This window comes from Bos indicus x Bos taurus, unplaced genomic scaffold, assembly GCF_003369695.1.
Source record: "Bos indicus x Bos taurus breed Angus x Brahman F1 hybrid unplaced genomic scaffold, Bos_hybrid_MaternalHap_v2.0 tig00001614_arrow_arrow_obj, whole genome shotgun sequence".
NCBI classification, from domain to species: domain Eukaryota; kingdom Metazoa; phylum Chordata; class Mammalia; order Artiodactyla; family Bovidae; genus Bos; species Bos indicus x Bos taurus.
This window is the reverse complement of record NW_020867438.1, coordinates 1-25,672: the sequence shown is the minus strand read 5'-3', so window position 1 is coordinate 25,672 and position 25,672 is coordinate 1. Positions and strand designations below refer to the sequence as shown.

Here is a 25,672-nt window from a genome sequence, read left to right as displayed (position 1 = left end):
GAGCCGATCCCAGCACCGGCGCGCTTTGCGAGCGGACCGGAAATGGTTCTTGGCAGTTCTTTTTCGTCCGGGAAGGCAGTGAGGGAGGCTGCGGGACAGCTCCGGACGGTTCAAAGGACTGGGATACGGTAGCTGCGGCGCCCTGAAAGCTAAGCCAGCCGAGCGCGGGCGCCCGAGGGTGAAGGGCTGGCGCCTCTCCCGCCTCACCATGCCTGGTTGGAGGCTGCTGGCTGGGCCTGGCGCCCGGGTGCTGGACCGCGGCACGGGTGGCCTGGGCACTGCCCTGGGCTCGGGAAACAGGTGGTGCGTGGTAGAGACGAGCGTTGGGGGGGATCCTTGCACTCGCGGGCCGCGGGCTGTGGCTAGGCCCGGCCCAGGGTAGGAGGGAGCTCCGTGCAGGCCTGGAGAGTTAAGAATCACTACTCAAAGGACGTGCCCTTTGAAGGGTTGAAGGGATAGGTTTTTTTTTGTTTTCAAAGCTGATAAGCCGGCGACTAGCAGCAGCAAGAAGTACCAACCGCCATAATATTATCTTCCAATTAGTGAGTGTTTATAATAAATGTTGTTTTAGAAACATTAGGCACCTTGGTTCATGTAGCCTCATGAGAGCTGTTATCATGCGTTTTACAGATACCACCGGAGAAGGCACTGGCACCCCACTCCAGTACTCTTGCCTGGAAAATCCCATGGACGGAGGAGCCTGGTAGGCTGTAGTCCATGGGGTCGCTAGGAGTCGGACACGACTGAGGGACTTCACTTTCACTTTTCACTTTCATGCATTGGAGAAGGAAATGGCAACCCACTCCAGTGTTCTTGCCTGGAGAATCCCAGGGATGGGGGAGCCTGGTGGGCTGCCGTCTATGGGGTCGCACAGAGTCGGACACGACTGAAGCGACTTAGCAGCAGCAGCAGCAGCACAGACACCACCATTATTCCGTCCTATCATTATTCAGTTTTACAGATAAAAGAGTCTTAGAGACAAGCGATTTGCCCAAGGTCACTTAACTAAGAAGTGCAGAATTGAGACTCTAGCCTGGCTGTATCTTCCTGTCTACAAAAAAGATAGACCTCAGAAAGCTTTACTTCTTTCTGACCCTCCTCTCAAGAATTACACACCTCTTTCCTGACCTCTGTCCCCTAAAGTCTTTTTGTGTGTTCAGCTAGTAGAGGTCAGGTCTTTTATGGATTTTTAGAATTTGCACACTCCATTTTTTCACCATTCTGAGCCTAGGCCATGTCATTACAGATAAGAGGTGAGTTTATAAGAAAAATAATCAGTAAGCCCACATTCTGTCACCTCTACTGGATGTAAACTGTTACGGTACATGCTCAAATGGGCCTGTGACTTCTCTTGTCTACATAGGACTATGCTATGCTATGCTAAGTCACTTCAGTCGTGTCCAACTCTGCAACCCCATAGACGGCAGCCACCAGGCTCCCCCGTCCCTGGGATTCTCCAGGCAAGAACACTGGAGTGGGTTGCCATCTCCCTCTCCAATGCATGAAAGTGAAAAGTGAAAGTGAAGTCACTCAGTCTCGTCCAACTCTTAGCGATCCCATGGATTGCAGCCTACCAGGCTCCTCCATCCATGGGATTTTCCAGGCAAAAGTACTGGAGTGGGGTGCCATTGCCTTCTCCGCTACATAGGACTACCCTGTTGGAAATCTGTTTTATCCCAGAGGAGAAAGGGAGAACTTTTTCTCCAGGATTAAGCGGTTAAAATATGAGCCCCGTTATTTTCATGAGGAATGTCAGTGAAAAAAAACTGGAACAGGATGCACACCTTTCTCTAAGGCCCGACTATACTTTCCAGCTGATGTAACCTCCTGTACATTAAATGGGGAACCTTTTGAATTGTACTTTGTTCTCTATTTTGCAGAACAGACATCTGCGTTTTGTCAGAAGTCTCCATGGCAAGAGTGGTACTTGTGGGATGAACATCTTCTGAAGAGAATGTTTCCTTTGTTAAGCAATTGGTCTCTGATGAAAATAAAGCCCAATTAGCAAGTAAACTCTGTCCTCTGAAAGATGAGCCGTGGCCTATACATCCTGGGACCCAGGTGGTTATTTTGTGTATGTTGTGTTCTCATTGCCTGATTACTGTCTGACTGGCACATTTAAAGTCATAGTGACTTCTAGATAAATTTGTCATATCTGTTTCATGACATAATGGTGTCTGTTTCATTGTGGTTTGGTTTGCAAGTATATTTCCAGCATCCTAGTCTACTGTTAGTGACTGTCTGATGATCATCAAACTTCCTTAAGAAACTGCATAGTAGGTGAAAAGAGAATCATTCTGCAAATGTTTTTTTTTACTTTCTTCAGATAAAAAATAGAAAAGAAAAGCTGGAAGAGTGCAATGAACTAAAATGTATCACTCAGAGATTTGCATTGAGGTGTTGCACTCAATGCCTGCCAAGCATAAGCCCACAATCAGCTCTTAGTACCAGACAGAGTGCTACATCCATCTTTGGCCAGAGCAAAAAGCATAAGACCTTTCCTGCTGAGGGTGTTGTCTTTGACTGGGGGCTATTGTGGCTGTCAAATTGTTTAATGACTAGACATCTCAGTGGAGCAACTTCATCAATTTATACAACAAACTGAGTGCCATGGTAGATGCTAACATTTTTTAGCCACAAAACCACTTAGATCATCTCTGTAACTTCAGCTAACTTCTTAGAGTTTGAGTAGTAGATATTTCCTGATTAATGAGGTTGGATATGAATTGATAGTAGGAAAGCAAGGCATAAAGGTGGATTCATCATGCTTTCTATTAATTACCACTGTTCTAAATACTAGAATATACCACTTTAACTGTTTTCTTTATTTTGTATAGTTCTCTTATATTTTTTTATTTTACCGAGATTTATCGAGTAATACTATGTCAGGCATGGTTTGAAGGCACTTACATCTGAAAGGAACAGTTGTAGTTTACTCTATGGATATATCAGCATGTTTGTTATCTGCCTATTCCTTATATGAAACCAAAATTTAGGAAATCCTATAGTATCAAGTTGACAAATGTTGGAAAAAACTGTGTGAATACTGATTTGTCTTTAATTGCCAGGTTCCTCTAGAGTGGGCCTTGTTGCACTGAAGCTAGGCATGATGCCATTATGGACCAAAGATGGTAAGAAGCATGTGGTCACATTACTTCAGGTGAGAAAGAAATAGAAAATAATAGCAAATCTGTTGTGTGTACTGAGATCTATTTGTACAAACATGTTGCACAATAGACAATATTTGTATCCTGAAACATGTGAAGAAGAGGTAGAATGGAGCATAAATTCTGTGAAAGAGGCTTCTGAGGATGTCAGTGAATGTTCTTACTCATGCCTGAGTGGTGGCTTTCTTGATAGCGGTATTGGGATAACTGGAGCAATAAATTTAAAAAAAAAAAAAAATTGGAACCTAACTTCTTACAGATCTACTAGTTTAACTCACAGTCAGAAAAAAGTCTCAGTCCCATCTTATTTTCATTTATGCAGTTCTTTCAACTCCAAGTTGTAATTTTGATCTCTTTACTAACTCAGAGTATAACACTTACCTGGAAAGAAGCATTTTGTTGTCTGAAACAAGGTTACTGGTTAAGAATGTAGGGCCTGGAACCTGAATATCTCATATCTCGGTTATACCATTTCCTAGCTGTGTTCTTTGAAGCACTGCCTCATCTGTAAAAGATAGGATTTTATTCTTCAGGAGAAATCACTATGACCTCCCTCAAAGGGTTACTGTGAGGCTTGCACAAGATGATAAATGTCAGGCACTTAAATTTAAAACAGTGTTCAATGTCCAACATTAGCTGTTGCTGCCTTTATCAGTATTATAAAAATCACTGGTAAGTTGAGACCATCATTCTCCAGATTACTTTAAAACAGCTCACTTCATCTTTGGAGTTAAGCCTTGGACAAGCGATTAGGCAAGTGATGGAGATTAAAGTGAGAGCCCATACATGGAAGTGCTTCCGGTACTGTCAGGCACAGGTGGCCTGCAAGCCCTTAGTAAGTTTTTACTGACTCTGAATGATCAAGGAAAGAATTATATCAGTAGTTTCTAGAACTCTACAGAACTTTGGGAACTTTCAGGAATGACGGGTGGGATTGTAACTTGGAACAACTACTTCAGGAAATAGCATTAGGGAAAGTTGAGGTAGGTGAACCTGTGGTCTTCCAGTTTCACTCCTAAGTGTTGCTAGAAAACTCAAACAGATGAGTTATAGCAACATTACTCTTAATACTCCAAAAATAGAAATAACTCATGTTTCCATCATGGTAAAATGGATAAAGAAATCATGGCATATTACATGATAAAGTGCTGGGTGGCAGTGAAAATGCACAGAATGGAGCTGCAAAAAGCAGTGTGGGTGAACCTTACCAATAGAATCTTGAGCAAAAGCAGGAAAATTTGGAGGAGTCTATGTGGTCTGACTCCACTTACATGAAGTTTCAACAGATAGCACTAAACTACAGGATTAAGCAGTGCTTTCAAAGGTAGTAATTATAATGAAAAGTTAGATAAATAATTACCACAGTCTCAAGAGGGATGGTTGTTTATTTGAAGGGCAGTGCCTCTCAAACTTTTCTGTACCTCAGAATCACCTGGGGGGCTCAGAAAACACAGGTTCTGTTTTAGTAGGTTCTGGCAGGGGCCTGAGACCCTGCATTTTCACACAGTTCCCAGGGGATGCTGATGCAGCTTGTCTAGGGACCACACTTTGAGAACCACTGCTCAAAGCGTAAAAAGGACAGGGAGGAATGGGTGTGAGGTGGGGATTGGGAAGAGACACAGAGGTTTGGGGGATTTTTGATGTGGGTAGCGGTTATATGCATATTTTCTTTGTAAATACTCCATTTTGTTGTATATTTTTGTTTTATGCACATTATGTACTGTGGTTAATGGTTTTTTTAGATTGTGATTGGTTTTAGAGGGATGATGAGATCAGAAACTTTAGAGAATTGTTAACTGTCTTAGGGACTCAGTGTGGCTGGTATGTAATATTAACATGTATTCCAGCACATTGATTTTGTGTGTGTGTTTGTTTTGTTTTTTAGGTACAAGACTGTCATGTCCTAAAATATACTCCGAAGGAAAATCATAATGGAAAAATGGCAGCCCTGACTGTAGGAGGAAAAACTGTGTCACGTTTCCATGTAAGGATGCATTTTCATTCCTAGAATACTGCATTTCATTAGCTTTAGATCTGAATTCTTTGAAATTCTGAATTAAGTTTTGAGGCTATCCCATAGTCATAAACTTGTCCTGGAGGTAAACAGTGGATTTGGGGGAAGACAGTCTGATAGAGGGGCATCCCTGGTGGTAAAGAATCTGCCTGAGATGCAGGAAACCTAGATTTAGTCCCTGGGTTGGGAAGATCCCCTGGAGAAGGGAATGGCAACCCACTCCAGTATTCTTGCCTGGAGAATTCCATAGACAGAGAAGCCAAGGAGAGACAAGAAGGCCTTCTTCGATGAACAGTATATAAAAATAGAGGAAAACAACAGAAGGAGAAAGACTAAAGCTCTCTTCTGGAAAATTGGAAATGCCAAGGGAATATTTAACCCAAAGATGGGCACAATAAAGGACAGAAGTGGTAGAGATCTAGTAGATGCTAAAGAGATCAAGAAGAGATGGAAAGAACACACGGAAGGACTGTACAAAAAATATGTTAATGAACTGAATAACTGGTTCATGTTACCCAGAGCTAGGCATTCTGGAGTGTGAAGTCCAGTGGGCCTTAGGAAGCACTGCTGAGAATAAAGCTAGTGGATGCAATAGAATTCCAGTAGAGCTATTCAAAATTCTAAAAGATGATGCCATCAAAGTGTTGCACTGAATATGTCAGCAAATCTGGAAGACCTAGCAGTGGCCACAGGACTGAAAAAGGTCAGTCCTCACCCCAGTTCCCAAGAAGAGATGGGACTAAAGCATGTTTGGTACTAAACATTTTTAGTACTAAAGTACTAAAGAATATTCTAACCATCCAACATTTCCACTCATCTCCCATGCTAGTAAGGTCATGCTTAAAATCTTGCTTGCTAGGCTTTAGCATTATGCGAACCAAGAACTTCCAGACGTCCAGGCTGGGTTTAGAAAAGGCAGGGGAACCAGAAATCAAATTGCCAACATTTGCTTAATCATAGAGAAAGCAAGGGAATTCCAGAAAAACATCTACTCTGTTTTATTAACTTCACTAAAGCCTTTGACTGTGTGGATCATAACAAACTGTGGAAAGCTCTTAAAGAGATGGGAATACTAGACCACCTTACCTGTCTCCTGAGAAATCTGTATGCAGGTCAGGAGCAACAGTTAGAATCCTGTATGGAACAACTGATTGGCTCAGGACTGAGAAAGGAGTATGACAGTGCTGTCTGCTGTCACCCTGTTTATTTAACTTAAACACCGAGCACACCATGAGAAATGCAGGGCTGAATGAGTTACAAGCTGGAATCAAGACAGGCAGGAGAAACATCAACAACCTCAGATATGCAGATGATACCACTCTAACGGCAGAAAGTGAAAAGGAACTAAAGAGCCTCTTGATGAGGGTGAAGGAGGAGAGTGAAAGATCATGCTTAAACTAAATATTAGGAAAAAAACACACTAATATATTGGCATCAGCCCTACTACTTCATGGTAAATAGAAGGGGGAAAAGTGGAAGTAGTGGCAGATTCCTCTTCTTGGGCTCTAAAATCACTGTGGATGGTGACTGCAGCCATGAAATCAGAAGATGTTTGCTTCTTGGCAGGAAAACTATGACAAATCTAGACAATGTGCTGAAAAGCCAAAACATTACTGTGCTGACAAAGATTAGTATATCAAGGCTATAGTCTTTCCAGTGGTCACATGAGGTTGTGAGAGCTGGACCGTAAAGAAGACAACACCAGAGAATTTATGCCTTCAAACTGTGGTCTGGAGAAGACTCCTGAGAGTCCCTTGGACAGCAAGGAGATCAAACCAGTCAATCTTAAGGGAAATCAACCCTGAATACTCATTGGAAGGACTGATGCTAGAGCTGAAGCAACAGTATTTGACCACCTGATGCAAAGAGCTGACTCATTGGAAAAGACTGATGCTGGGAAAGATTGAAGACAGGAGGGGAAGGGGACAACAGAGGATAAGATGGTTGGATGGCATCACCAATTCAGTGGACATGAGTTTGAGCAAGCTTTGCAAGATGGTGAAGGACAGGGAAGCTTGGTGTGCTGCAATCCATGGGATCACAAAAGAGTCAGACACAACTGAGCGACTGAACAACAACAACAATTCCCAAGTAGAATGCTGAGTTTGTAGTTTAAATGTGAAAACATCTGCACAATTAGTATTTTGGAGTTTTTTTGGATAACTAAAAGCAGAGAATACCTTTTAAGAAATGGTGATGATTTTCACTAATGGCTGCTGAAATATCTTTATGTTTACTAAAACATTGCTTGTCTCTAGATTAATATTTTTTTATTATAAATTGTTTATGAAGTGAGCATGAATGGAAATTAGGAGATAACCTGTGCTATGCAGCTGTCAAAATTAGCAAGTGTTTATCGTTTACCTTTTATTTCCTTGTCATAGTTAATTTTTTATTTAAAAGTTTTAATTTTCTTTTTTTTTTTTGAATTATTTAATTTATTTATTTCTAGCTATGCTGGGTCTTCGCGGCTGTGCAGGCTTTTCTCTAGTTGCGGTGCGCAGGCTTCTCATTGCAGTGGTTTCTCTTGCTGCCGAGCATGGGCCCTGGGGCGCGCGGTCTTTAGTAGTTGTGGCTCCCGGGCTCTGGATTGCAGGCTCAGTAGTTGTGGCCCATGGGCTTAGTTGCTCATTGGCATATGGGATCTTCCTGGATCAGGGATCAAACCCTTGTCTCCTGCATTGGCAGGAGGATTCTTTACCACTGAGCTACCAGGGAAGCCCCATAGTTAACTTTTCAGCACTTGTTACATGCTGATAATATAGGCATAAGTCTTTTACATTTATTAACCAATGAACTTTTTCAGACTCTAATAAGGATAAGTAACCCTCTCAGGGACACCAACTAATAAGAGGTAGACAGTCAGACTCCAAAAGCCTTACTTTCTTAATTGTCTCTTGATATCCACCCTTTGGAAACATACAGGGAAGGCGGACTAATAAATCAGCCATCTCAATACGGTACTATAAATTGCAGCAAGCACACTGGCCAGTTCTGCTTGTGGAAATCTTAGGAGGTTTCACAGGGAGGAGACCAGAAAGAAGGGCGGGTGTTAAAGGTATGCCAGGGGGAGTGGGCTTTACAGAAGCAGACCTGTGGAGGAGAATTGCTGCCTGGGAGAAGGACAGTGTGTCTGGATCTTAAGGTGTGGTGGGGCTGGTGGGAGAGTGTGATAAAGGTGTGAAAGGTGGGGCTGTCAGGATGGAGTTTAGAGTTTCTGAATTCTTTAACCAGAAAGTGAAAGAAAGTGTTAGTTGCTCAAGCTTGTTGACTCTTTGTAACTTCATGGACTGTAGCATGCCAGGCTCGTCTATCCTTCAGGCAAGAATACGGGCGTGGGTTGTGATTCCCTTTTCCAGGGGATCTTCCCAACTCAGGGACAGAACCTGAGTTTCTTGCATTGCAGACAGAGCCATTACTGCTCACTACTTTAACCAGGGCAGTAGTCAGATTAGTCAAAGCTATGGTTTTTCCAGTAGTCATGTATGGATGTGAGAGTTGGACTATAAAGAAAGCTGAGTGCTGAAGAATTGATACTTTTGAACTGTGGTGTTGGAAAAGACTCTTGAGAGTCCCTTGGACTGCAAGGAGATCCAACCAGTCCATCCTAAAGGAAATCAGTCCTGAATATTCATTGGAAGGACTGATGCTGAAGCTGAAACTCCAGTACTTTCGCCACCTGATGTGAAGAACTGACTCATTTGAAAAGACCCTGATGCTGGGAAAGATTGAAGGTGAGAAGAGAAGGGGATGACAGAGGATAAGATGGTTGGATGGCATCACCGACTCAATGGACATGAGTTTGAGTAAACTCCAGGAGTTGGTGACGAACAGGGAGGCCTGGTGTGCTGCAGTCCATGGGGTCGCAAAGGGTCGGACATGACTGAGCGACTGAACTGAACTGTAGTCATATTGTTATCACAGTTAACTAAATTATAAAATCCCCCATGCTGGGAGGACTTTTAAGGGGTGAGCCCTCTGGGAGAGTTGATTAAAGTCTTTTGCGCTGGAGCAGTTGCCTTGGGCTTGGGAGAGACAAGCATTATAAAAGACCAGGTGAGGATGAGCTGGTGGGACAGGACCCAGCAGGTCAGTGCTGATGCTGTGACCTGGGACAGAGACAAGAAATGGATTGCTTTGGAGGAAAGATGTAAAGAGTTTACAGAAAAGGCAGGTGGAACTGTCCTATAGGTAGTGGGGTATGTGTGCTAAGTCACTTCAGTCGTATTCGACTCTTTGTGACCCCATGGACTACAGCCCATCAGGGTCCTCTGTCCATGGGGATTCTCAGGCAAGAATACTGGGAGTGGGTTGTCATGACTCTTCCAGGAAATCTCCCAGACCCAGGAATAGAATCTCTTATGTCTCTTGTATTGGCAGGTGGATTCTTCACCACTAGCGCCACATGGCATGTACTGATCAGTAAATTGGCAATGGTTGAAGTCCTATGGTTTAATAGGCCTGTCTCATAAGTATTATAGGACTTATTTTTGCATATTATGGTAGTATGTTTAGCTTATTTTTCATTAAGACTTCATAGTAATATCTGCTACTCTTGACAGTTTATTGACTAATAATTATGTGTTCAGATAAGGTAGTTAAAAGTACAATGTGATATTTTTGGAAACTTTAAAAAAATGTCAAATGTTTGAATTTTTAAGTGTAAATATTTGCCAGACCTCCTGTGAATCATATGAGCAATTCTTTACTTTGCTAGATACCACTGTTTTCTAATTTATTATATTTCTGTGTTTTTGTTAGGACTAGCACTGTCATCTTTATTTCATTACCAGTTTTGTAAATTTCTGGCTCTATAGCCTTCATATTTGTAAATCAGGTGTCATGTTGGGGTAATCCATTCTGCTGTAGCAGATTTGTGAACATTACTTCCTCAGGACTGTGAGACAGTGGGAAATGAGTGGGCATGGCATCAGAAGAGCTGAGTTCTGTTTCTATGGCTGCCATTAGCTCCTTCACTCCACCTTTCAGAACATCCATTTTCTTACCCACCAAAATAAGCAATTGGACTTGATGGTCTCTGTATTCCCTCCCAGTTCTAGAAGTTTCACATTGATTCTCAAATACTTTGGTTTTTAACAAAAAACAAAAGTTCCTCTCCTACTTGCCAGCTCAATTTATTTATTTTCCTTAATGATGAAGACAGTCTTGTTGATAAAATCTTAATAACTAAACTATTAGAGAAATGTTAGTACTTTTATTTCTACTTTTGTACTTGAGACTGGTCTTCATACCTTAAGTTTTATCTCACCAGTGAATGTATAGCACAGCAGGATGCTGATTTGGATGCTGATTCTTAATACTGTGGTGAATTTTAACGGCATAACTGACATGAATTTTTTAAACTATTCACTACCGTGGTATAGGAAGTGCTTCAGAGGCCCATTTATTCTTCAAGATATTAATTTTCTAGGTCCAGAGGTCATGTATTGCAATATTAAGAAACAAGTTTGTCTTTGAATGACCTTTTGTCAGAATAGGATGTGAAAATGAAGTTCTAGAATTCTTTAGAAGTAAAGCATTTTGGTTCACAAAGAAAGATTTTTGAAATTCAATGTATACAAACTTCAAACTTTCATTTGCACATTGTAACCCTCAGTGAAACTGCAAGTAGATTGATTTTGGAGGGTCTGAGAGAGAGAGAGATCTATGAATATTAAATAGTGTAGCATTTTACAATGATTTGATTGAATCAGTTTTATTTATAGTAAGGCTGGAATGTTATTTTTCTTAATCTGTAAAGAATTTATGCCTCCAAGAAATTAGACTACTTGGCTTTTGCTATTTGTGTACCATATTATAAATAAAAACTGATGTGGTACATAATATTTTTGAACAAGGAAGTTCTAGTGCCTTACAAGTTGATTAAATCAATTCATATTTGGAGCAGAGAAGCATTTTCATTGTGAGAAGGATAATTGAAGAGAACTTTGAAGAGGGAGAAAAAAATGCAACCTTGTAGATGGGATTATCCAAGTGTGACACTGCTGTCAGTCTTTTAAATTGCCTTTTGAAATCATTTATTTGGAAGTTAGGAAAAAACCCCTGTAACACTACTGTTGACTTCAGCTCAGCTTGAACATTTGGTTTTTCTCAGGACAGATGCATGATTAGTTTTATGATATTTTTATTTAAAAGAAAAAAATTATTCAACTTTAGTGAAATTGGAAGATAATCAGGAAGTATGTATTACCTTTGTCCTCCTTATGTCTCAGTCTAGAGTTACTTAGACAAGATGTTTATCTTGTCCATTTTGTATTACTAAAAAAAGCACAAGATTTTTCTCATAAGCCTCCTGGAATACTTAAAAACTGATATTAATAAAATATGTTTTTTAAATTGCCAAGTAGAATATGTGAAGGTCAAATATAAAATTGAAATTCTGTTCTAAAATTCAATAAATTTGAATCTGATCCATCAGGGAAATAATTTTAAGTATCCACATTTTTAGATGTTTTATTGAAATTAAATTGATCTAAAACACTGTTAGTTACAGATATGCAACATAGTGATTCAGTATTTCTGTACATTACAAAATGATTCCCATGATCAGTATAGTTACCATCCATGGCCATTCAAACTTACTACAATATTGTTGACTATATTCTCCGTGCTACTATATTCATCCTCAAGACTCATTTATTTTGTAACTGGAAGTTTACCTCTTAACTGCCCTCACTATTTCATTCATCCCCCCAGCCCCTCCCATCTGGCAACCACCTGTTTGTTCTCTGTATCTATGAGTCTGCTTCTGTTTTGTTACCTTCCATTCATTTGTTTTTTAGATTCTGCATATAAGTGAAATCATATGGTATTTGTCTTTCTTCATCTGACTTACTTCACTTTGCATAATATCCTCTAGACCCATCCATGTTGTTGCAAATGGCAAGATTGTATTTTTTTCATGGCTGAGTAATATTCCATTTTGTATGTGTTTGTGTGTGTGTGTGTGTACATGTGTGCATGTGTACACAAACATCTTCCTTATCCATTCATCTGTTGACAGACACTTAGGTTGCTTTCATATCTTAGCTATTGTAAATAATGCTGTGGTGAAAATAGACATGCATATATCTTTTCCTATGAGTGTTTTTGTTTTCTTTAGAAGAATACCCAGAAATAGAGTAACTTAAATAATATGGTGTTTCTATTTTTAATTTTTGGGGAACCTCCATGTTGTTTTCCATAGTGGCTGCACCAGTTTATGTTCCCATCAACAGTGCATGCGGGTTCCCTTTTCTCCACATCCTCTACAGAACGTGTTATTTTTTGTCTTTTTGATACTAGCCATTCTGACAGGGGGAGACAATATCTTCTTGTAGTTTTATTTGCAGTTCCCTGAAGAGGAGAGTGAAAAAGTTGGCTTAAAGCTCAACATTCAGAAAACTAAGATCATGGCATCTGGTCCCATCACTTCATGGCAAATAGATGGGTAAACAGTGGAAACAGTGTCAGACTTTATTTTGGGGGGCTCCAAAATCACTGCAGATGGTGATTGCAGCCATGAAATTAAAAGACGCTTACACCGTGGAAGGAAAGTTATGACCAACCTAGATAGTATATTCAAAAGCAGAGATGTTACTTTGCCAACAAAGGTCCGTCTAGTCAAGGCTATGGTTTTTCCAGTGGTCATGTATGGATATGAGAGTTGGACTGTGAAGAAAGCTGAGCGCAGAAGAATTGATGCTTTTGAAGTGTGGTGTTGGAGAAGACTCTTGAGAGTCCCTTGGACTGCAAGGAGATCCAACCAGTCCATCCTAAAGGAGACCAGTCCTGGGTGTTCATTGGAAGGACTGATGCTGAAGCTGAAACTCCAATACTTTGGCCACCTCATGCGAAGAGTTGACTGATTGGAAAAGACCCTGATGCTGGGAAAGATTGAAGGTAGGAGGAGAAGGGGATGACAGAGGATGAGATGGCTGGATGGCATCACTGACTTGATGGACATGAGTTTGGGTAAACTCTGGGAGTTGGTGATGGACAGGGAAACCTGGCATGCTGCGATTCATGGGGTTGCAAAGAGTCGGGTACAACTGAACGACTGAACTAAACTGAACTGAACTGATAAGTAATGTGTACATTTTTTTGTGTGTGTCTTCTCATGTGTCTTTTGGTCATCTGTAGGTCTTTGAAAAAATGACTGTTCATGTCTACTGTTAATTTGTTAAGCAGGTTGTTGGGTTTCTTTTGCTATTGTATAAATTCTTTGAAATTTTGAATGTTGACCCCTCATCAGATTTATCTTTTACAAATATCTTCTCCCATTCAGAGGGTGGTCTTTTTGTCTTGTTAATAGTTTTCTTCACTGTACAAAAACTTTAGTTTGATGTAGTCCCATTTATTATTTTTGTTTTGTTTCCCTTGCCTGAGGATAAAGATCATGCTACCTATGCTTTCTTGGAGTTTTCTGGTTTCAGCTCTTACGTTTAAGTCTTTCATTCATTTTGAGTTTATTTTTGGATATGATATGAGAAAGTGATCCAGTTTGATTCTTTTACAAGTAGCTGTCCAGTTTTCCCAACACCATTTGTTGAAGAGGCTGTCTTTTCCCCTTTGTATTTTCTCGCCCCTTTTGTCATAGATTAGTTGACCATTTAACTGTGGGCTTATTTCTGGGCTCTCTATCCTGCTCTGTTGATCTATATGTCTGTTTTTGTGCCAGTACTTCATTGCTTTGATTACCATAGCTTTGTATAGAGTTTAAAATCAGGGAGCATGATACCTCCAGCTTTGTTGTTCTTTCTAAAAACCGTTTTGTCTATTCTGGGTTTTTTGTATTTCCATATAAATTTTAGGATTTCTGTTTTGGGTCTGTGAACAGAGCCATAGGTATTTTGATAGAGATTACATTGAATCTTTCCATTGCCTCGGGTTCAGTTCAATTCAGTTCAGTTGCTCAGTTGTGTCGGACTCTTTGCAACCCCTTGGACTGCAGCACACCAGGCCTCCCTGTCCATCACCAACTCCTGGAGTTTACCCAAACTCATGTCCATTGAGTCAGTGATGCCATCCAACCATCTCATCCTCTGTCGTCCCCTTTTCCTCCCACCTTCAATCTTCCTCAGCATCACGGGCTTTTCAAATGAGTCAGTTCTTTGCATCAGGTGGCCAAAGTATTGGAGTTTCAGCTTCAACATCAGTCTTTCCAGTGAACACCCAGGACTGATCTCCTTTAGAATGGACTGGTTGGATCTCCCTGCAGTCAAAGGGAATCGCAAGAGTCTTCTCCAACACCACAGTTCAAAATCATCAATTCTTAAGTGCTCAGCTTTCTTCACAGTCCAACTCACATCCATACATGACCACAGGAAAAACCATAGCCTTGACCAGACGAACCTTTGTTGGCAAAGTAATGTCTCTGCAATTTCATATGCTGTCTAGGTTGGTCATAACTTTCCTTCCAAGGAGTAAGCATCTTTTAATTTCATGGCTGCAATCACCATCTGCAGTGAATTTGGAGCACAGAAAAAAAATCAGCCACTGTTTCCCCATCTATTTGCCATGAAATGATGGGACCAGATTCCATGATCTTAGTTTTCTGAATGTTGGTTGAGCTTTAAGCCAGCTTTTTCACTCTCTTCTTTCACTTTCATCAAGAAGCTCTTTAGTTCGTCTTTACTTTCTACTATAAGGGCAGTGTCATCTGCATATCTGAGGTTACTGGTATTTCTCCCAGCAATCTTGATTCCAGCTTGTGCTTCATCCAACCCAGCGTTTCTCATGATGTACTCTGCATATAAGTTAGATAAGGAGGGTGACAATATACAGCCTTGACGTACTCCTTTTCCTATTTGGAACCAGTCTGTTGTTCCATGTCCAGCTCTAACTGTTGCTTCCTGACCTCCATGCAGATTTGTCAAGAGGCAAGTCATGTGATCTGGTGTTCCCATCTCTTTCAGAATTTTCCACAGTTTATTGTGATCCATGCAGTCAAAGGCTTTGGCATAGTCAATAAGCAGAGATAGATGTTTTTCTGGAACTCTCTTGCTTTTTCCATGATCCAGCGGATGTTGGCAATTTGATCTCTGGTTCCTCTGCCTTTTCTAAAACCAGCTTGAACATCTGGAAGTTCATGATTCACGTATTGCTGAAGCCTGGCTTGGAGAATTTTGAGCATTACTTTGCTGGCATGTGAGATGAGTGCAATTGTGCGGTACTTTGAGCATTCTTTGGCATTGCCTTTCTTTGGAATCGGAATGAAAACTGACCTTTCCAGTCCTGTGGCCACTGCTGAGTTTTCCACATTTGCTGGCATATTGAGTGCAGCACTTTCACAGCATCATCTTTTAGGATTTGAAATGGCTCAACTGGAATTCCATCACTTCCACTAGCTTTCTTCGTAGTGATGCTTCCTAAGGCCCACTTGACTTCACACTCCAGGATGTCTAGCTCTAGGTGAGTGATCACACCATCGTGATTATCTGGATCGTGAAGATCTTTTTTGTACAGTTTCTGTGTATTCTTCCCACCTCTTAATATCTTCTGCTTCTGTCAGGTCTCTACCATTTCTGTCCTTTATTGAGCCCATCTTTGCATGAAATGTTCCCTTGGCATCTCTAATTTTCTTGAAGAGATCTCTACTGTTTCCTATTCTGTTGTTTTCCTCTATTTCTTTGCATTGATCGCTGAGGAAGGCTTTCTTATCTCTCCTTGCTATTCTTTGGAACTCTGCATTCAGATGCTTGTATCTTTCCTTTTCTCCTTTGCTTTTTGCTTCTCTTCTTTTCACAGCTATTTGTAAGGCCTCCTCAGACAGCCATTTTGCTGTTTTTCAGTTCTTTTTCTTGGGGATGGTCTTGCTTCCTGTCTCCTGTACAATGACATGAACCTCCGTCCATAATTCATCAGGCACTGTGTCTTATCAGATCTAGTCCCTTAAATCTATTTCTCACTTCCACTGTATAATCATAAGGGATTTGATTTAGGTCATACCTGAATGGTCTAGTGCTTTTCCCCACTTTCTTCAATTTAAATCGGAATTTGGCAATAAGGGTTTTATGATCTGAGCCACAATCAGCTCCCAGTCTTGTTTTTGCTGACTGTATAGAGCTTCTCCATCTTTGGCTGCAAAGAATATAATCAGTCTGATTTCGTTGTTGATCATCTGGTGATGTCTATGTATAGAGTCTTCTCTTGTGTTGTTGGAAGAGGGTGTTTGTTATGACCAGTGCATTTTCTTGGCAAAATTCTATTAGCCTTTGCCCTGTTTCATTCTGTATTTAAGGCCAAATTTGACTGTTACTCCAGGTGTTTCTTGACTTCCTACTTTTGCATTCTAGTCCCCTATAATGAAAAGGACATCTTTTTTGGGTGTTAGTTCTAAAAGGTCTTGTAGGTCTTCATAGAACTATTTAACTTCAGCTTCTTCAGCATTACTGGTTGGGGCATAGACTTGGATTACCATGATATTGAATGATTTGCCTTGGAAACAAACAGAGATCATTCTGTCGTTTTTGAGATTGCATCCAAGTACTGCATTTCGCACTCTTTTGTTGACCATGATGGCTACTCCATTTCTTCTAAGGGATTCCTGCCCATAGTAGTGATCTAATGGTCATCTGAGTTAAATTCACCCATTCCAGTCCATTTTAGTTCGCTGATTCCTAGAATGTGGACGTTCACTCTTGCCATCTCCTGTTTGACCACTTCCAATTTGCCTTAATTTATGGACCTGACATCCAGGTTCCTATGCAATATTGCTCTTTACAGCATCAGACCTTGCTTCTATCACCAGTCACATCCACAACTGGGTGTTGTTTTTGCTTTGGCTCTGTCCCTTCATGCTTTCTGGAGTTCTCCAGTAGCATATTGGGCACCTACCAACCTTTCAGTGTCCTATCTCTTTGCCTTTTCATACTGCTCATGGGATTCTCAAGGCAAGAATTCTGAAGTGGTTTCCCATTCCCTTCTCCAGTGGACCACATTTGTCAGAACTCTCCACCATTACCCATCGTCTGGTGGCCCCACATGGCATGGCTTAGTTTCATTGAGTTAGACAAGGCTGTGGTCCATGTAATCAGGTTGGCTAGTTTTCTCTGATTGTGGTTTCAGTCTGCCTACGCTCTGATGCCATCTCTCAGAACCTACTGTCTTACTGGGTTTCTCTTCCCTTGGACGTGGGGTACCTCTTCACAGCTGCTCCAGCAAAGTGCCACCATTGCACCTTACCTTGGATGTGGGGTGTCTCCTCATGGCTGCTGCTCCTGACCTTGGACTTGGGGTCTCTCCTCTCGGCCGGCTGTCCTGACCTTGGACGTGGGGTATCTCCTCTCGGCTGCTCTGGCGCCGCGCAGCGCACCACCGCTCCTGGGGTAGTATGATTATCTTCAACGCATTCTTTCAGTCCATTAGCACAATATACCTTTCCATTTCTTTGTGTCATCAGTGTCTTTTAGTTGTCCAGTATAGATTTATTCCTAGGTTTTTGGGGGTTTTTTGAGTACAATTGCATATGGAATTTTTTTCTTAATTTCTCTCTCTGTTCATTGTTAGTATGTAGAAAAACAACAGATTTCTGTATATTAATTTTGTTTGCTGCCACTTTTCTGAATTCATTTTTTCTAAAAGTTTTTAAAATTTTTTCCATATATAGTATCATGTCATCTGCAAACAGTGATAGTTTTACTTGTTCCTTTCCTGTCTGGATTCCTTTTATTTCTCTTTCAAGGAGCTATATTTTTAAATGAAAACTTTTATGTTTGCTTTCATAGAAGAATTGAGTATGATTAAAGATGAAAAGCAGGGTCCTTGGTGATGTTGAATATCAGTCTTAGGTTTCAGCATATGGGAAGTGAAACCATAGAGAGTGACAGGAATGAATGTATATTATCACTCTTGGAGGAAAGGACAGCTTCCGAGGGGTCTTTGAGGTAGAAAACAGTCTTCTGTGGACATCCAGAGCATGACTTCTTAGTATTTGTTACATGGTCTCACTGTGGGACTCCAGGGAGATTCTCATATGGGGGAGGTGGGTGGCGTATGGACTGATCCAAAACTAAAGTTCTCTGCCCTCGGGCCAGTGCCACCCAATTTCATGTCACCTAAGAGCAGCCTACTCAGTAAGTTATAAAGGGGCACAGTTCATATTTCCAACTGAAATTAGCAAGTACCTTAAGTTTGCTGGATATTCAAATATATGTTCTTCAGATAAGAGTGGCTGATCACTGGAGCTGGGGCTGGGCATATATTTAACAGAAAGTGTACATAGTGGGAGGAGATTATGGACCAAGAGACTGGGATAGGCAGGCACGGGTAAGCATATATGGAGTACTGTGGCTCATCAGGGCCCTGCAAGTGCTTTGTGTAGGATCAGAGGGGAAGCTGAGGGAGAGGGAATAGCAGGAAGATAAATACTGTTGATTATATTCTCAGGAGAGAGGCTCTTCACATCAGGAAATGTAAAGTGGTACAACTTTTTAGGTAAGTCTTACAGCAATCTATATCAAGAGTGTTAATTTAAAAAGATACTAGGACATTATGTTAAGGAAATAAGTTGTCCATAAAATCTTCTGTTCAGGCTCCCACAGTATGGCCGGCGACATTAGCTAGCGCTCGCTCTACTCCTCTCTAACGGGGAAACAGCGGACTACAAGAGACTGAGCTGTATCTGCCTCTATTTCCAACAGACTCACGTTCAACTTTCGCTCACCCACACAACAAAGCCGGGGAAATTTTATTAATCCTTTTTTTAAAAAAAGTTAATATAAAATTATAGCAAAAAAAAAAGGAACCTGAACTTTAGTAACACAGCTGGAACAATCCGCAGCGGCGGCGGCGGCGGCGGCGGGAGAAGAGATTTAATTTAGTTGATTTTCTGTGGTTGTTGGTTGTTCGCTAGTCTCACGGTGATGGAAGCTGCACATTTTTTCGAAGGGACCGAGAAACTGCTGGAGGTTTGGTTCTCCAGGCAGCAACCCGACGCAAACCAAGGATCTGGGGATCTTCGCACCATCCCAAGTGTTTAAGAATTCGCCTTGCAATGCAAAGGACACCGGTTCAATCCCTGCCTGGGAAGATCCCACATGCCACAGGGCAGCTGAGCCCATGTTCCACAACTACTGAAGCCCACTCACCGTAGAGCCTGTGCCCCGCAACAAGACAAGTCACCACAATCCGAGTGGGACATACTTTTGAAGGATGTGCAATGTTCAATCATAAGTGTGACAAAAACTGACAAGCAGGAAGCTTATGTACTCAGTGAGAGTAGCATGTTGTCTCCAAGAGACGTTTCATTTTGAAGACATGTGGTACCACCCTCTTGCTGAAAGCACTGGTTCCCCTGTTGAAACTTGCTAGGGATTACAGTGGGTTTGACTCAATTCAAAGCTTCTTTTATTCTCGTAAGAATTTCATGAAGCCTTCTCACCAAGGGTACCCACACCGGAATTTCCAGGAAGAAATAGAGTTCCTTAATGCAATTTTCCCAAATGGAGCAGCATATTGTATGGGACGCATGAATTCTGACTGTTGGTACTTGTATACTTTGGATTTCCCAGAGAGTAGGGTAATCAATCAGCCAGATCAAACCCTGGAAATTCTGATGAGTGAGCTTGACCCAGCAGTTATGGGACCAGTTCTACATGAAAGATGGTGTTACTGCAAAGGATGTCACTCGTGAGAGTGGAATTCGTGACCTGATACCAGGTTCTGTCATTGATGCCACAATGTTCAATCCTTGTGGGTATTCAATGAATGGGATGAAATCGGATGGAACTTATTGGACTATTCACATCACTCCAGAACCAGAATTTTCTTATGTTAGCTTTGAAACAAACTTAAGTCAGACCTCCTATGATGACCTGATCAGGAAAGTTGTGGAAGTCTTCAAGCCAGGAAAATTTGTGACCACCCTGTTTGTAAATCAGAGTTCTAAATGTCGCACAGTGCTTTCCTCACCCCAGAAGATTGAAGGTTTTAAACGTCTTGATTGCCAGAGCGCTTTGTTCAATGATTACAATTTTGTTTTACCAGTTTTGCTAAGAAGCAGCAACAACAGCAGAGTTGATTAAGAAACATGAAGAAAAAACGCAAAAAGAGAACACACATAGAAGAAGGTGGTGGCTGCTTTTTAGATATTGATACCAAGGGCCATGCTTTCCATAAACCACCACCTCGTAGTTGCAGAAAGCCCTAGATGTAATGATAGTGTAATCATTTTGAATTGTATGCATTATTATATCAAGGAGTTAGATATCTTGCATGAATGCTCTCTTCTGTGTTTAGGTATCCTATGCCACTCTTGCTGTGAAATTGAAGTGCATGTAGAAAAAACCTTTTACTATACGAAACTTTACAACACTTGTGAAAACAATTCAATTTGGTTTACGCACAGTGTAATATTTCTCCAGGTGTCATCCAAAATTCCCCACAGACAAGGCTTTCGTCCTCATTAGGTGTTGGCCTCAGCCTAGCCATCTGGGGACTGTTCTATTAATTGCTGCCAGGATTTTACATCCAGTTACCTCCAGTTTCTAGAACATATTCTCTACTAACGTTATTGAAACCAATTTCTACTTCATACAGATGTTTTTGCAACAGCAATTAAAGTTTTTCTTCCACGAGTGGAGTCCTCTAAGAAAACTATCCTTCTGTGTATTTATATTTTTAACACTGCTTCCTGTACTTGTATTACTTGGATTCCTACTGTTTACCATGGTGTCTCCCCTCCCAACCACACCCCCTCAATAAAGCAATACACTGTTACACTGTGGGTTTTATACGAATCTATACCCCAGAGGGGGAAGGCGGGGGTAGACCCTAGGCTTAATTTTCTTTTAAGGTCAATGGAATTTGACATTTTCATTGCCATGCACTCTTTGGAATAAACTATTGTTGATTAGCAAAGACGGCGTAGATTGGTACTAGGGAATATTGGTAGAACTGTATGGAAACTGTGCCATTTGGTGTCCCCCATTAAATGAAATGAGCTTCTCATAAAAAAAAAAAAAAAAAAAAAAAAAAAAAAATCTTCTGTTCAAGAATATTCACAATAGCTCACACAAAAAAGTGAGAGTGAAGGGAAGAGCAGACAGCAGGACCTACGAGGAGCTGGGGATGGAACAGCCATTAAAGTGTCTGCTCTCTGGAAGCGTACATTTTGGTGCAGTTGGGTGTGAGTCAGAAGCTCTTGTACAGAAAATAAACAACTCAAAAATATATATTATGACAGATGGAGGGAGGTGCTTTGAAGATTAATAAAGTGAGCTCAGGGCATTGCAAGAGACAGAAAATGGTGCTATCTATTTACGTAGAATAATTAGGAAAGGTAGGTTGATATTTGGGTGGGAACCTGAATAAAATGGGGGAGCATATCATACCAAAATCTGGCAGAGGCGTGAGGAGAGACATAAGTGAGGGAGGTTAAGAGGTACAGACTTCCAGTTGCAAAATAAATGAGTCATGGGTATGAAATGTACAGTGTGGGGAAGACAGTCAGTAATTATGTAATATCTTTGTATGTGACAGATGGTAACTAGGCTTATCATATTGAATCTTATGTAATGTATAGGAATATTGCATCACTTGTTTATACCAGGAACTAACAATGTTATAGGTCAATTATACTTTAACAAATTCATAGAAAAAGTTTTCAGATTTGTGGTTACCAGAGGCAGGTGATAGGGGGAAGGGGAATTGGATGAAGTCAGTCAAAAGGTACAAGCTTTCAGTTATAAGGTAAATAAATACCAGGGTTAAAATGTACAATATGATAAATATAATTAACACTACTGTGCATTACATGTGAAAGCTAATCTTCTAAGAGTTTTCGTCAAAAGGAAAAAATTTGTTTTCCTTTAATTTTTATCAACATGAGATGATGAATGTTCACTAAACTTATTGTGATCATCATTCTGTCATGTATGTAAGTCAAATCATTATTCTGTACACCTTAAACTTACACAGTATGGTATGTCAGAAATAGAAACAAATGGGCCAAATTTTGATAATTATTGACTCAGAATGTCAGCATTCATGCATATGTTTGAAATTTTCCTTAACAAAAGCATACTCCTAAGTTTAAATAAAGTAAATCTCCTGTCTACAGTGGATATAAGTGGTACAAACTTAAAAAGAACGGACATGTTAAATTTGCATAACATATAGAATTCATATAGAATCCATAATCTACTGGGGGAAGAGATTGAAACCCTGGAAAAGCATAGAAAAGGTTTCCTTCTTGCCCTTTTTTAAAATAGTGAGGCAGACATTTTCCACAGCTATAAATAGGATAGGCAGTTTAAGACTTTGAAGAGGAAAAGGGAAAACAAACCTGGCAGAATTGCCTTCTAGGCAGAGGGCCAGTAGGTGTGGAGGACCTGAGGTTGTTATTAGGTGAGTTCTTGGACTGGTAAGGAGCACATTGTCCCTGAGGCAGGGAAAGTTGGGAGAGTAGGTGGGTGTTAGAACCTTGTAAACCATGGTGAGGACTTAGGAATTGATTCTACATAAGATGCACACCTTTGTGGAGATTAATGTAGCTTTGAGTTTAGAATGATTGTGTGATTGGAAAATAGACCTGTGAATGGAAAATAGACCAGGGAGTCAGTCAGGATTATGGAAGCTGGAGAACTAATAGGAGGCTACTGAAATAATCCAGACAGTATACAACTGGCTGGGATAGGGGTGAGAAGTGGCTGGCTGGGATAGGGGTGAGAAGTGGCTGATGTGGCCCTGTGTGTTTAAATAGAGGCTAGAGGAATGGCTGTTTGGATGGACATGAGATGTGCAAAAGAGAGGAATTGTAGGTGACCACAGGATTTTTGGTCTAAACATCAGTACAGAGCGTGCTGTTGAGACTCAGAAGAAGAGGCAAGCAGACCTCATAGAGTATGAGTCATGCTGAGTTCAAATTTAAGACGTGTTGAACTTGAGTTGTTCTATGATATCAAAGTGAAATGTTGACTTGGCAGTAGGGCAGAAGAATCTGTAGTTCAGAGTAGAATTTGGGATGGATATTGGAGGAAGTGGGTCATTAACTTGTGCAAAAACCAGAGGGTAGTAGCTAGAAGTCAAGTGGAGGCCTTCCAAGAGAGAGTGACTGCCTGTGCCCATTTTTGCTCATGCACTTGCCTGGAAAATCCCATGGATGGAGGAGCCTGGTAGGCTGCAGTCCATGGGGGTCGCTAGAGTTGGGCACGACTGAGCGACTTCACTTTGACTTTTCACTTTCATGCATTGGAGAAGGAAATGGCAACCCATCCAGTGTTCTTGCCTGGAAAATCCCAGGGATGAAGCCTGGTGGGCTGCCTTCTACGGGGTTAACAGAGTCGGACACGATTGACGCGACTTAGCAGCAGCACCAGTGTGTTTGGTGATTTTAACCAGTATGTTTCACAGGGGCTAGAATCCCCTGGTGAAAGTGGATTTGAGAAAGGGAGGAGTATTTATGGCTGAAGAAAAGTTTTTGTTTTAATATGAGTTATTGTGATTCTTTGTGTGCTGATAGGAAAGTTCCAGTGGAAAGGGGGAATTATTGATTCAGAAGGTGGTGGGGACAATTTCAGGAGTAAAGCCACTGAACTGGTGAAAGGGCTTAAGAATTAGTACACAGTGGAGGATTTGGCTTTAATGAGAGCATCGACAGTTCATGTGTCATTGTGGTTCCCAGCCCCAGATTCACATCAGAAACATATGGAATGCTGAAAACACACTGCTGCCTGGCTGCCCCTTAGACCAGTGAAGTTACAGGCTCCAAGCTAAGGCCCTGGCACTGGTGTTCTCTGAGAGCTCCCTGTTTGCCGCTTGGCACTTGGAAGAGGGGTGGGAGAATGACAGTGTATAGGGCTGGTGCAGGCAGTTTGATCAGCTTGGTGAAAAAAGCTTGGGAAGGTCTCTCTCGTTTTATTTTTTCGGTGAAGTGAGAAGCAACATTATCAGCTCAAAGCGGGGAAGAGAAGGGAAGAATGTGATGGATGAAACTCTCACCTCCCTTAAATAAGGGGAATGGGGTACTATTTGTTCATTAGGGAAGCAGAGTGCACTCTGATTTGTTTTTCTGGGCTGTTAGTAACTTAATTTAGTTTTCTGTGCATTAAATTCACATATTTATTTAATGTATTGTTTTTATGTGCTGCTTTTCTTCTAGAAATCTACATCTATATTGGAATTTTACCAAGAACTTGATTGCCACAAAGCAGAAAATTAAAATGTTTAACGTAACAGATAATGCTGTTATTAAGCCAGGTAATCTGAGATCGGGGAGAGGAGGGAGGTAAAAATACCCAAATATGTGATTTGTTTATGTCAGCCCTTTCAATAAAGCTGATTTCACAATACAAAGTCCCAAACATTTATTTTTAAATATAAAACCGTGTCTGATTTAATCACTAGGGACAAACAGGTCTTTTTTCTCTTTAAGTGGAAGGAACTGTAGAGAACTCTTTGTTTTCCATGAAAGAAGGAGGAACGCTTTTGTTTTTAATGTACAGAGTGTTTCCACATTTGGAAAAGCCTCTCCAAATAAGTAAGTGAACTTTTAAAATGTGAAGTTCGCTGTTTGTAGGCTGGTATTTTATTAAGTGAGGAATAGATTCTCACTGCGATAGAATAAGAAAATATAGCCAGAAACAGAGAAGTGACTGACCATGGCACCTGATGTAAAGATTCTTACTTAAAAATTCCAAAGTATTTTACCTATTCCATGGAATATCAAAAAGTCAAATTTGGCAATATGATTATATTGGTTCACATAGTTAATGGCATTTTGATGTCTTTGAACTTTAGAAAAACTTCCTAATGTCTTGAACTTGAGTTCTTGAGAAGTAGACTGGAAGGATGTTTAAGATTTGATATTTTAATACCTGAACTGAATTTCTTGAGGTAGAATACAGTTGCAGTAGGCCTTGTTAATTGGGGTGATAGAGTCAACCTTGATAAAAGCTAGAATTGAAGTATTTTTTTTAAGAGCAAATTTTTCATCTTTGAGGTAAAGTAAATGGATTTAACTAGTATAAACATGAAGTCTGTGTTAACTTCTGCTATAGCTCAAACTGTATGATACTGGGGTTTTTATGTGGATGAAAAATGGCCAAATATCAATTCAGGTGATTCAGCCGTAGAAATTTGATCATTTTCAATCTCTTTTTTCTTAATTCAAGGTTTTCTCTGCCCATATAAATCTACATTGGGTCCTACTTAAAGGACCCTATCCTCTGAAACCCTGCAGCACTTTACTCCTTGTTTTAAAACAAATACAAATTAGCTTTTGATTATACTGTCTACTACATTGGTTCCAGTTTTTTTTTTTTTTGAAATCTTACTGAGTGATGTTAATGTTGGTTCCTATTTTTGGATAACTTATCTCCAATAGGAAAAAAGAAAAGCCATGATATCCTACGTTTTTTGAGTCATTCTCTTATTTTTATTTTTCTTATTAGAAATGGAAAATATATCTTAATATATTGTTATTCACAAGAAAAAACAAAGAATCTCATGTTACCAGCAGGAACAGTATTGTCACAGGTTGCCTGTTTCA

General features: G+C 40.6%; 1 long non-coding RNA gene and 1 pseudogene across 1 annotated transcript; both read left to right on the top strand.

Annotated features, from left to right (window-relative positions):
- The first annotated feature begins 3,046 nt into the window (after positions 1–3,046).
- On the top strand, positions 3,047–24,388 carry LOC113888752. Its single transcript, XR_003510051.1, has 3 exons — positions 3,047–3,160; positions 5,053–5,151; positions 24,284–24,388. It is a non-coding gene; the product is annotated as an uncharacterized LOC113888752 (long non-coding RNA).
- Positions 18,742–20,496, top strand: LOC113888751 (annotated as a pseudogene).
- Positions 24,389–25,672: the final 1,284 nt, after the last annotated feature.